Below are 9,318 nucleotides of genomic sequence, written 5' to 3'. Positions count from 1 at the left end.
AATTCTTTTTTTCTCTGGACCAAGGTGCCATACTTAAAATCAAGAAATAAGCACGCAATAGGATGTTTTCTGGTCTTAATTTTAAATGTTTGATTGATGTATTCCACTACCTTGTACCAGAATCTAGAGATCTTACTGCATGTCCAAAAATTATGGAATAGGTCTGCACTATGGCCCTTATTCTAGTTGACTCGGACAGATGCGTATTTTTCAGACAGGAACCGAGTGTTCTCAGCCCCACCTACCGTACGGATCGCTAACACTGTCCTAACCCGGTAAGACGCTGAGCGAACAGACCGCTAGTGGATGTTTCATGTGAACACCTCCTCCATTTGTGGGAACCTCCCCCATCCTCTGATGGTCGCCGACCATCGATTGATGGACTGAGCGGTCAGGCAGCACCGAGTGCTCCAGACCACTCGGACATGTTTCCATATGAAAGCAGGGAAATGGGCGGGCAGCTGACATCCGGCTATGTCAGCTGTCCACCCCCCACACGTGCCTCCCGGCCGCATTACCATACGTACACCCAGCATTTTCATGGGAACACCCATGAAACGCAGGGCATATGCATATGGTAATGAGCCCAAACAGCCTGCTCGGACGGTTTTAGCCGATCATTTTCTGCACAGAACTCACTCCGTTTACGGACGTGCGACGCATTCCCACATGCGCAGATACGCTTCTGCATATGCGCAAATACCAAACATCGGCCGTCCGGCCAAACACGGAGCTGTCCGAGTCAATCAGAATAAGGCCCTATGTATATTGCATTTAATACAACAGCCTGTGTCCTCAGGGACCAAATGTGCCCTCTGATTAGGGGCAACATATGCCCTTTGAATAAATTTAAAATTTGTTTCCTGTGGGGAGGCAGAGTGAAGTATTTATAATGTTATTTAGAAAACTATCAGACAATTCTAAATAAGGGATATCTCTTTACCATGTAGAGGTCATCTTTAACCAAAATGTATCTCCTGCAGAAACCTTAAAAGTAGAGTAATACTATCCAAGATGAATCGAGCAGTTTTTGGTTAGTGCCATCAAAACGCAGAGAGGGTCCGCGGCGGCTGTCTCCAGCATAGGTAAAGCAAGTGATTGCATGTAGAAATCTTGATTATGAATACTATATTTTAGTTGTAATTCAGCAAATGACCACATATTTTTTCCGCCTGGGTCAAAAACATCTCTTATTGAGGCGATGCCTTTGTCCCTCCAATCAAGAAAATGTGTATTCTCAAGTCCAGGGGTGAAACAGTGGTTACCCCATAATGTATTATATAAGGACATTTCAGGTCTCTTGCCTTTCTTTTCATGGGATTACCGCCAGGCTATATACACATGCCAGAACAGTAAGTTCTTTTTTACTTCCTGAGGAAGTTTATGTTGGGGAGTGTGAAGAAGCGTGGCCATTGAATAGTGATGTAGAGCGGCGAGTTTGTAAATATAGATTTACCCCATAACCAATCTGTGATATATCTGAACACAGCCACTCTACTGGAGAGGACAGGATCTGGTATTCCCAAGCCTCCTTCCCCCTGGGCAGCCGAAGCCTTGCAAAAGGAATTCTAGGTCTCTTACTTGCCCATAAAAAAATTGTAAAGCATCTGTTAATAAAGAGGGTTTCCTTTCTAAGAAGACGGATAGGCAAGGTTAATAATGAATATGCTAAAGTTTAAAGCTAAAAGTTGAGTGAGAGGCTAATATCAGTCATTTGATGTCAACAATAAGCAGATACATGAGTCTATTGCTGTTACACTGACCTGGATTGTTTTCCTTATTAGGGAGAATGGAAACAAGCACCTCAAAAGCATGGGCAAAAAAACATGAGCATCAGAAATTGTATGCAGGGCTTAAAGTAGAAACGGGGTTAAAAGTAGGTTTATTTGTGGTTAAAAGGAAGAGTATTTGTGCTCTTTACAAAAAGGGTAGCATAAGTGCAGCCTCAAGCTCCTCCAGAGTGAAAGGTATCTCTATAGAAGAATGCAGAAAGGGAAAAAGTAAACTTAAAATGTGGGGTACTGTAGGTATAGAGAGCAGGTATTGAGAATATAAAGTCAGAAAAAATATATATTAAAGATCACTGCAATATATTTGGGATGGATCAAGTCTTGCCTAGCTTTAATTTTAGGAAAAAAAGTGTGAGTCACAGGAAAACACTGACCTAGCTAATATGTAAACCAGCATATTACCCTTTACATAACACTTTACAGAACTGATGATAAAGTACAGTAGCTGTGCATTATTTGAACAAGTACTGTCCACATCTCTCTAAAATTCTGCCAACAAAGAGGCATCAGGGATGGCCTCATGCCCTCAAGGGGGTAAATTTACTAAGTTCTATTTCAGATGGGATGTTGCTATTGGCAACCAATCAGAGTCTATCGTCTAATAGAGTTGATCTTCTAATAGGCGCTAAATAAATAAGAAGTACATTTTTATTGGCTGCCCATAACAACATCTAAGGTATATAGATAAACAGGGATGCTAAAGATCTACTTCTACCTCTGCACAGGTCATCGTTCTAACAATAGCAGTGCTACAATCACTAATAAAACTTACATTTATACAAAAATGTAGGTTAAACAGTATCTTGCGCAGATAGTTCCAGTCTGTATATTTTTGCTTTAGAAGAAAGCCTCTGTATGATGATTTCTGTGTATGTAAATCATTGCTCAGGGAACAGGGGTAAATTACCCCAAATGAGGTAAAAATTAAATTCCTGGGGTTGATGTATGATCAGACTGCCAAAAACACAGCCAGGAATGCATATGAATCTATATGCATGCACAGCTGTTTCATCAGCACGTCCACCCATTACTCATAGGAATTTCATTTCATTGCATATAGAATCTATATATTCTATATGCATGGCCGGTTTGTGCAGTGGCATAACAATAGCCCCACAGACCCCACAGTGGCAGGGAGGTGCTGGGTAAATGTGGGTGCCAGGGGTATGCGGGGTTATCACTGCACCACTGCTGCCAGCCGGGTCCTGCAGATCTGCTTGCCTGCAGTCCCAACTCCCAGAACTCCTACTGCTGCTGCTAATGAAAAATAGCCCTAACAAAATGTTTGCCCCCTTACAGCAGACAGGTTTTGAGGATGCTAGAGGAGGCGGCCTCCTCTAGCATCCTTAAAAATGGTCTGCTTTTAGAGGCAGCCATTTTGTTGGAGGCGTTTTTCACTAGAACTGCAGCAGAAAGAGCGCCGGGACAGATCAAATAGATCTGCAGGTCCTGTAGACCCATCAGTGGCAAGTGGATGGGTGAGTGAGGGTAAACTTTACTGGGGGAGGCAGTGGTGAGGGGTTTGAGGAGGGGTTGTGAGGGGGTAGGGAGGCTCTGCCGAATTTTTCTAGTGGGGGGGGGAGGACGAAAATTTTGTAGTTGCGCTATCGACAGTGTGTGTTACAGTACTGTAGTATACAAGGACCTGACGCAGTGCAGTGCATATGGCCCTTGTGCATAACAGGCTTCCAAATCCTCCAGCCTCTTCGGTACAGTTGACTAGTTGCTGCGCCATCTTGGCAACACAGTCTGTACTGTCGCTGTGCTGCCAAGTCTATTCGCCTTTGCACAGACTGTTACTATATCATCTTGAAATACTGACACTAATAGTTGCTTGGACGTCGCATTATCAATGGCTGTACCACAGTCACAGCCTGGCAGTCATTGATGATGATGATTACTATTATGTATGACTGTGTGTGGTGGCAGGCCGAATGCGGAACAGGGGTCGCATGTGATGCGTCACAATTAAAGGACCACATGTGATGGATCACATGCGACCCTGCCGCCCAGGAAGGTTCTGTGCAGCTCGTAGGTGATCAGCTGGGCATACACTGCTGCAAGAAATAGCAGTAGTGTATGCCCAGCTTTATTGGGTCTGAGGGTGAGTAAACAGAATTGGAGGTTATTCAAAGGTGAGCATACAGTATACAGTGATAAATCTGGTTTCAAAAGGATCTCGTACACAAAGCATAAGGCTGGTGCAAATCACATTGATAGCAATAAAAGCTATTTTCACCAGTAATTGGATAGGGATAGTATGGCTGTAAAGATGTGCCCAACTCTGTATACAGTAGGTCCACTTTTATTTCCAGGCATGCAATGTGGCCACATTTGCGTCTAATAATGAATCAGGTTACATTTACTGTATATATTCAGCATTTTTTCACACACCTCTAGGCCAAATGTTTCTTAATGAGAAATTCAGAAAACAAATAAATGAATGATGTAAATTGTGCTTACCTGTCATCTTTAACTTCAGTTATGTGCTGGTGGACAGTGTTGTTTTTCTGATTGCAGCCACCAGCATGAAGATTATAATTTGACTTTGTCTTGGACTTTCAACCCCTAAAACCCCTGCATGTGCCTTTTTTTTCTCGTTTGTTGCAGAAACTGTGTCACCCAGCTGCAAGGATTTTAGTTTCACCAGAACATTACTAAGCTGTTTAAGAGATTACTGAGACCTTTTCCCCATTTTTGCATCTTAATCAAAGGTACATATATTATCATGCCAACACAGAATAAATTCATACCAGTATCCAAGTCCTAATTATTTTTCAAAGTAAAGTGTGAGCCATTAAGCATTAGACTGGAAAACACTAAAAAAAAATCTACATATATAAAACAAACTTGTAATTAATGTTAGCCATAGGAAAAATACAAAAATATACTTTAACTTGTAAAAAAAAAACCATACCGGTAGGTTTGCTTATGTATTTTCACCACAGGTGCATTTTCCCTATGACATTTGATTGCTGGAGTAATGAAGTTCAGAAGCAAAGCTTTATTTACATGTCCTAAAGGTCACAATACATCCAACATATTATTTTTGCTAAACACTGGCACACAGTAGCTTCACAGACTTCTAACCAAAGAGACCTCTACAGTCTGAAAATATATTTTCATCTTCCTGTACAGTCATTTGTGCTGGATTGTGCACTCTTGTGAGGCAGTACACAACTGGGAACGATAATCTATGACACTAAAACATTGTCATTTTCTTTCAACTGTTTTTAGAAAGAGTGAATTCTACTATACAATGGCAGTTATATGCCAATTGAGCTATAATTGTATTGATCATACTACAGCTTAATAAAGTTTGATGATCTATGGCTTCCAAGATCCCACTGACATAACATTATGCTAAAGGATTGCTTTTCATTTCAAGACCATGTATGCACAACTGATGTTGTGTTCTGCTTAATACACACTTTGTATACTCAGCATTTAGGATAAGTATGATTAAACAGCATTTCATTATGTAGTTTTAACAAATCTCTTGTATGAAACTGCTGTATATTAAAATAGTTTATTTAATAATAATGCATGTATGCAAGTGAGTTGCAAATACTGTAAATTTAGTAGCTTATATGTACTAAAATCACCTAACATGTTATAATCGTAAAAGAAACACAAAGATATAGCAATCCGTTGGAGCTTTATCATGTATACATTTGTATGTATTTAATAATGTTCTGCCAGCATTAGTTTTGTTTCAGGCTTAAAATCTCGAGGCAGTCACATAATCTATAGAAAGGAGGGAGAAGAACTACAGCTAGCTTCTACCCTGACATGGAGAAATTTAGTCAGCAGCTTCTCCTCCTAGCTCAGTCCACAGTTGCAGTTGTGTTCATCTCTGCACCTCCTCCTCCTGTCTCTTCTATCAGCCTCTAATCAGCAGCAGCAGCAGCATTGGGAAGAGAGGATGCTGCCTGCACACAGCACGGCCAGCTCCAGTAACAACTGATGGCAGCTTTAAATACTGTTGCACCCGAGCTGATCTGCTAAACCAATTTACAATTCCACCCCTTTAACCAGTGGCTGTGGTACAGTCCTTAGGAGCTGTGTCTGCACCTAGGATGGTAAACGCCTGATTGTAGCACTGAAGAGCCCTAGGAGTGCGACTGGCTGATAATAAAGGAGTGCTGCTTCTGTAGGAGATGATCACTTGCTGACCCATAGAATTAAACCTGTCACTAGCATCTTGTTCCCATCCTTAACGGACTCTTGACTGAGAGAAAAGGCATCCAAGGTGGATTTATCTGCTGCTTGATTTGCACAGAAGCGGTCAGGCAAGGGCAACACAGATCGGCTATGGCAAGACCTGCACAGGGCAAAAGAAATCAGCCTGGGGGATCAGGGCTTCTCAAAGTTCTGTCTCAATAGGTAGGTACTTGCACTGAGGATCCTGTGCATCTCATATATTTATATGCATAGCAGTGATTTCTGGTGTTAGTATTTGATTGCAGACACACATGTATGCACGTGTGGAAAACATGCTCTGTTGCTAGAATCACCGTATAGTGGCAATGACATATCCCGTTACTCTGCCGGCTGTGTATTGCTGGCTGCTAGTACTGTGTGGATTGTAGGAAATGCACTGGGTGGATGGGATTCAGCACTCTAACAAGTGGACAGCGCATCATAGTGTGGGGTTCTCCTATAGACCATAGAAACAGCGAGTGTGATTGCAATCAGCATTAATATAGTAGCAATGCCACGTACAGTAGTAATAAGTGTGTGTGTGTGTTTAAATTAATTATATATATATATATATATATATATAAATATATGTGTGTGTGTATATATATATATATATATATATGTATATATATATATATATATATATATATGTGTGTGTATATATATATATATATATATATATATATGTATATATATATATATATATGTATATATATATATATATGTGTGTTTGTGTGTGTATAGTGTGTATGTATATATATATTACAAGAAGTATCCCTCATATAGTACAAAATACCCATTTGCTGTCTTGTGATACTACTCTGTAATAGTAATTGGTAGAAAATGTAATGACTGATTGACATACTGGAAAGTCAGTGTTATTTCAACATACATTATAGTTTATTCTACTATCAATGTTGATGAGGGAACATGCTTTTCATATTCCATCCCCTGGTGTTTTCATAGTGATGTATATTACCACTGTGTTTGTTTAATGACATGTATGTGCACAAAAATCTTTCAGACCCATTGGTCTCACTATCTCCCTGTCAGGTGGTACAGACAAAACTTATTAAAAGGTACATTTCCCCCTATGAATGGTGAGTGGAGCTAGACAGCTTAGTTATTATAAGTAACATACATGTCACATCCAGTCAAAATTTCTTCCTGTATAACCATCTCTATCCCATTGGCAGTGCAGCTTTAGACACTAGGGTTGTAAGCCACATGATTATGGCCATTAGAACAGTAGCTTTGAAAGGTTCGTTATTATATAGTACTAAAATCATTTTCAGAGATAATCTTCACTTAACACTAGAAGTGACCTCAATCTGCTGTTAACTCATTGAGTATCTTGTAGGCCAGAACTTTGCTCCATGTTAAGCTTCTTCTTAACACATTAGAGGCATAGTAAACATTGTATTTAACATAAATGTGAAGGAAATAAAATTTCTTTATGTATAAAGTATGTATTGGGTGTTGTGACCCATTCAGTCTCCTGAAACCTTTTGCAGTTGCTGCTCTTGCAGGGTATATCAATAGATTCATGTCCGAAATGTCTTGATCTGGTGTCTTCAATATCGATTTTAGAGCCTAATACTTTTGTCATAAAATAATACAGAATATAGTAGTAGTGAGTAACACACTAAAACAGGGTAATTTGCAGTTACTGGGTGAGGCTAGTGATCCATTCAACTAAGGAAGTACTGTAAATGATATGCTGCTTAGTTCCACAGATCTTGAATTTGTTATTGAATCCTTTGATAACGTGAACCAGGATTTGCAGATAGTTTTTGACTGCAAGAAAGTCATTGGTTTTAATATGTGGTTAAGCAGTGTGTTAAGTCTATGTTCTGAGTATCTCCTACCCACATTTATTATATATAACAAATACATTTACATATAATGTCAACTTTTTCGATTTTAACTCCTGCTGATATTTATTTTGTTTACCCTGTAGCTATTAGAAACTGCACAGATCCCAAATAATGATGGCTGTCATGTCTTTTTGCAAGCCAAATAGCAACCACCACATGGTGTTCAATCGTGTATTGAAACACTTTCCCTCATTTTTATTTTTTATTTTATAATAGCAGTAAATTGATAAATATTACCAGAAGAACATGGCAAATACATAAAGTATATATACATATATATACATATATATATATATATATATATATGTGTGTGTGTGTGTGTGTGTGTGTGTGTATATACATCTGTCTATTTCTATCAATATTATGTTTAGCCCACATTACTGTTCAATTATATATTTGTAAATAGCATTTTGATGTTATAGTAATTTTTTGACAGCTCATACGAGACTTTGACAGATTAACCATTTCTTGCTTGAATAAAAGCATGATTTTTGCAACTCAAAGTGACGCAAGCATACTTCTTTTAACTTAAACTAATTACCATAAGAATCAGAATAAATGGCATTTTCATGTATTATTCCACTACCCTAAATGTCCAGGGAGGGTTAATATCCTGTGAAGTGAATATATTTATAATGTCTCTATGGTTATCTGAAGTACAGATGTCGCCATGGTTATTGCATTTTCTAACTCATTAAATCCCACCGGTTTTACACTACTGAACATCTGTATTTCGACTATAGATATTTTAAAGAAATACTACCACATTCTCTTCAAGGGACACTATATTTATTAATCAGAAATCAAATCCACCTTTTATTGTTTTTTAATGTTAATGTATATTCTATTTCCTATTGCAATACATACATTAGACGCAATTATAGAAAACATTCACACAGTTTTCACTTTAACCATTAACTATATTTCGAATTTGGATATTTCCACGGAACATATTCAATATTCCGAGTGAAGATTGTTTATTTGAACATATATTATCATGTATTAATCTACTGGTAATATTTTAGAGAATCAGTTGTGTTGGTCCATAATTATATAGATCACTACTACAACGGGTATTACAGAGCCCACAGGAACACAAACACAATAATATTAACATAAATATGCGACATAGCCAGAATTAAAGTAACATTTTTAAATGTTTGCGCTCTGTACTTATTAAACAATTGTGATTTCCTCTGGATAAACTTATCTTAGCCCATCTATCGATCCTTTACTGTATATACTGTAGAAAAATATATTGAAAACTTTTATGCTGATATGTCTTACTAACTGTTGGTTAGCAGGGGCCTGTTTATATGGTTCAGCATGAGTTCAGAAACTCCCACTTACGTATTTGTTATTGAGATGTTTGTTTTGGGCTTACTGGTAAACAAGCATCACCGTTGTAATTACATTGTAGCTGTGCCATTTCATTGGATAGTCAGCAT

At 38.5% G+C, this 9,318-nt stretch overlaps 1 protein-coding gene across 3 annotated transcripts in view; it reads left to right on the top strand.

Moving 5' to 3' along the window:
• The first annotated feature begins 5,645 nt into the window (after positions 1 to 5,645).
• The window catches only part of TENM1 (teneurin transmembrane protein 1), a 726,432-nt gene continuing 722,759 nt past the window's right edge, over positions 5,646 to 9,318 (top strand). For all 3 annotated transcript variants that reach the window (XM_083159336.1, XM_083159335.1, XM_083159334.1), the window contains exon 1: positions 5,646 to 6,176. The gene's annotated coding sequence lies outside the window, so the exon portion shown is untranslated. The remainder of the gene's footprint in view (positions 6,177 to 9,318) is intronic.

The sequence above is a fragment of the Crinia signifera genome, chromosome 9, assembly GCF_055691185.1.
Source record: "Crinia signifera chromosome 9, ASM5569118v1, whole genome shotgun sequence".
NCBI classification, from domain to species: Eukaryota; Metazoa; Chordata; class Amphibia; order Anura; family Myobatrachidae; genus Crinia; species Crinia signifera.
Note: the sequence above shows the minus strand (reverse complement) of the source record. Positions and strands in the feature narration are given on the sequence as shown.